This window comes from Lolium rigidum, chromosome 5 (assembly GCF_022539505.1).
Source record: "Lolium rigidum isolate FL_2022 chromosome 5, APGP_CSIRO_Lrig_0.1, whole genome shotgun sequence".
Lineage (NCBI taxonomy): Eukaryota > Viridiplantae > Streptophyta > Magnoliopsida > Poales > Poaceae > Lolium > Lolium rigidum.
This window is the reverse complement of record NC_061512.1, coordinates 66,999,888-67,003,745: the sequence shown is the minus strand read 5'-3', so window position 1 is coordinate 67,003,745 and position 3,858 is coordinate 66,999,888.

Genomic DNA, 3,858 nt, shown 5'->3' with positions numbered 1-3,858 from the left:
GTTTGGACCGGGCCTGGAACCGGTTGGCGACCGGGCGGGCGTCCAGGCTTACTGGATATGCCCCGGCTGGCATAGGCGTGGGAGCCGGTTTGGACCGGGCTGGTCCGGCGTGGGAGCCGGCCAACCGGAGCTGGGACCCATCAAACCTCATCTTTGGCCTCATCCCGCCTCATCTTTGGCCAATAAAAGTGGTCAGCTAGCATGAGTAGCGTCTTCTCACGCCCAAAGTGACCCATCAAACCTCCAGCATGTGATTCCTCCAATAAGAGCAAACGCACAGACAATTCTGGAACACATAGTTTGTTAGCCCTAAACAAGAACCCATCATGTATGTGATATTTTTCCCATGTTTTACCAATAGCACACAAGCGATATGGTTCAGCAAAATCATGATCAGTAGCATACAAATCACATAGTATCTCTAATCCAGGAATTTTAACATCAAGTTGAGTTAATAGCATATTCTTCCTAGATAAAGCATCAGCAACAATATTATCTTTTGCCTTCTTATGCTTAATAATGTATGGAAAAAACTCAATGAACTCAACCCACTTAGCAAGACGCTTATGCAAAGTAGATTGGGCTTTCAGATATTTCAAAGCTTCATGATCAGAATGTATGATAAATTCTTTTGGCCACAAATAATGTTGACAAACCTCAAGAACTCTAATTAAAGCATACAATTCTTTATCATATATAGGATAGTTCAACTTAGCACCCGAAAGTTTCTCAGAAAAATATGCAATTGGGCGACCCTCTTGCATCAACACACCACCAATTCTAATACCACTAGCATCACATTCAATCTCAAATTGCTTATTGAAATCAGGAAGTGCAAGCAAAGGTGCAGAAGTTAATAATCTTTTCAGTTCATCAAAAGCATGATCTTGGGCTGCGCCCCACTCAAAGACAACACCCTTTTTAGTTAAGTCATTCAAAGGTGCAGCAATAGTACTAAAGTTGGGCACAAATCTTCTATAAAACCCAGCTAGACCATGAAAACTTCTTACTTGACTCACATTCATGGGAGTAGGCCAATTTTGAATAGCTTCAATTTTAGGCACATCTACTTCTACTCCATGCTTAGAGACAACATAACCCAGAAATATGACCTTATCTTTGCAAATGTGCACTTCTCAAGATTACCATAGAGTTGATTATCACGCAACACTTGCAAAACATGTCTAATATGTATAGTATGATCAGATTTATTGCGGCTGTAGATTAATATGTCATCAAAGTACACAACCACAAACTTGCCAATAAAATCACGCAAAACATGGTTCATCAGTCTCATGAAGGTGCTAGGTGCATTAGTTAGACCAAAAGGCATTACTAACCCCTCATATAAACCAAATTTTGTTTTAAAGGCTGTTTTCCATTCATCCCCTTCTTTCATCCTAATTTGATGATAACCACTACGCAAATCAATTTTAGAGAAAATAGCAGCACCACTCAATTCATCTAACATATCCTCTAAACGGGGAATAGGATGACGATATCGAATAGTAATGTTGTTTATCGCTCTACAATCTACGCACATACGCCATGTACCATCTTTCTTAGGAACTAAAATAACAGTAACAACACAAGGACTAAGGCTTATGCGGATATAACCTTTGTCGAGTAGCGCTTGTACTTGCTTCTGTATCTCCTTCGTCTCTTCGGGGTTTGTCCTATATGGCGCCCTATTGGGCAGCGAGGAGCCGGGGATCAAGTCAATTTGATGCTCAATACCACGCAATGGTGGTAGTCCTGCTGGCACCTCCTCCAGGAACACGTCTCGGAATTCCTGCAAAACATTAGAAACACCAAGAGGAAGAGGAGTCATGTCGTTAGAAACCAAAACCGTTCCCCTATACATGAGCACAAGAGGCATGGCTGTAGGATCCTCACTAAATTCTCTCATGTCTTCTTTGCTGGCTAAAAGCACTAAGGAATTCACTCTCTCACTTTTCGTTATATCACTCACGACATTACAATTCTCTCGCCTATCTAAAGGTGCATCCTCCAAGTTTACTTCAACTTTCTGACGAGATTCATTGACAATTTGTTGTGGTGACATAGGCTGCAAGTTGATTTTCTTGCCCTTGAACTCCAAGTGATATGTATTGGCACGGCCGTTGTGTTGCACAGAACGATCATAGAGCCAAGGCCGACCCAATAGTAGGTGACACACCGTCATAGGAACCACATCAAAATCAATGGAATCCTTATACAGTCCAATCTCAAACTCAACACGCACCATGTGGTTTACCTTCATCTCACCATTGTCGCTCAACCACTGAATATAGTATGGATGCGGGTGCGGTAGATACTTCAACTTCAGCTTGGTACACAACTCCTTGCTTGCTAAATTACGGCAACTCCCGCCATCAATAATGACCTTGCAAGCCTTGTCAGGACCAACTAAAGCCTTTGTTTGCAACAAATTGCAGCGCTGAGTAGATGCACTTGGCAACACATTAAGAGCACACTGAGAAACAACAATAGTGCGAGCATCAGACGAATATGCATCTACACCATCAGTGTCATAGTCATCATCTTCTGGAGCATATGGATCAACATCATCTCCAGTCTCATACTCATTGTCCTCATTAACAATCATAACTTTGCGGTTGGGGCAATCTCTCTTGAAGTGACCCTGGCCACCACATGTATGGCAATTCATATCGCGGTTGCGCGCCGTAGACATGCTAGAACCACTCGTACTTGCAGCAGATTCGGACTTCTTTGTGTTGGGCACATTGTGTAGGATAACGTTGCATAGAAAACAAAAATTTTCCTACGGCGAACACGCAATCCAAGCCAAGATGCAATCTAGAAGACGGTAGCAACGAGGGGGTATCGAGTCTCACCCTTGAAGAGATTCCAAAGCCTACAAGATGAGGCTCTTGTTGCTGCGGTAGACGATCACTTGCCGCTTGCAAAAGCGCGTAGAAGATCTTGATCACGATCGGTTCCGGCGCCACGAACGGGCAGCACCTCCGTACTCGGTCACACGTTCGGTTGTTGATGAAGACGACGTCCACCTCCCCGTTCCGGCGGGCAGCGGAAGTAGTAGCTCCTCTTGAATCCGACGACACGACGGCGTGGTGTCGGTGGCGGTGTAGAAGTCCGGCGGAGCTTCGCTAAGCAATGCGGGCAATATGGAGTGGAGGAGCTTGGCTAGGGTTTGGGAGGGGGTGGCCGGCCACTCTATGGGGGCGGCCAGCTTATGGTCTTGGGGTGGCCGGCCCCCTCCCTTGGCCCCTCATTATATAGGTGGATCCCAAGTGTTGGTGTCCAAGTCTTCGAATAAGACCCGAAACCAAAACCTTCCATAGGAGGGGAAACCTAGCCCAACTAGGACTCCCACCCAAAGGTGGGATTCCCACCTCCCATGTGGGGGTGGCCGGCCCCCTATGGTGGAGTCCACTTGGGACTCCACCCCATCTAGGGCTGGCCGGCCATGGAGGTGGAGTCCCTTGTGGACTCCACCTTCCTTGGTGGTTTCTTCCGGACTTTTCTAGAACCTTCTAGAACCTTCCATAGAACCTTCCGCGACATTTTATTTCACATAAAATGACATCCTATATATGAATCTTATTCTCCGGACCATTCCGGAACTCCTCGTGATGTCCGGGATCTCATCCGGGACTCCGAACAAATATTCGAACTCCATTCCATAATTCAAGTGCTACCATTTCAACATCCAACTTTAAGTGTGTCACCCTACGGTTCGAGAACTATGCGGACATGGTTGAGTACTCACTCCGACCAATAACCAATAGCGGGATCCGGAGATCCATAATGGCTCCCACATATTCAACGATGACTTTAGTGATCGAATGAACCATACACATATATTACCAATTC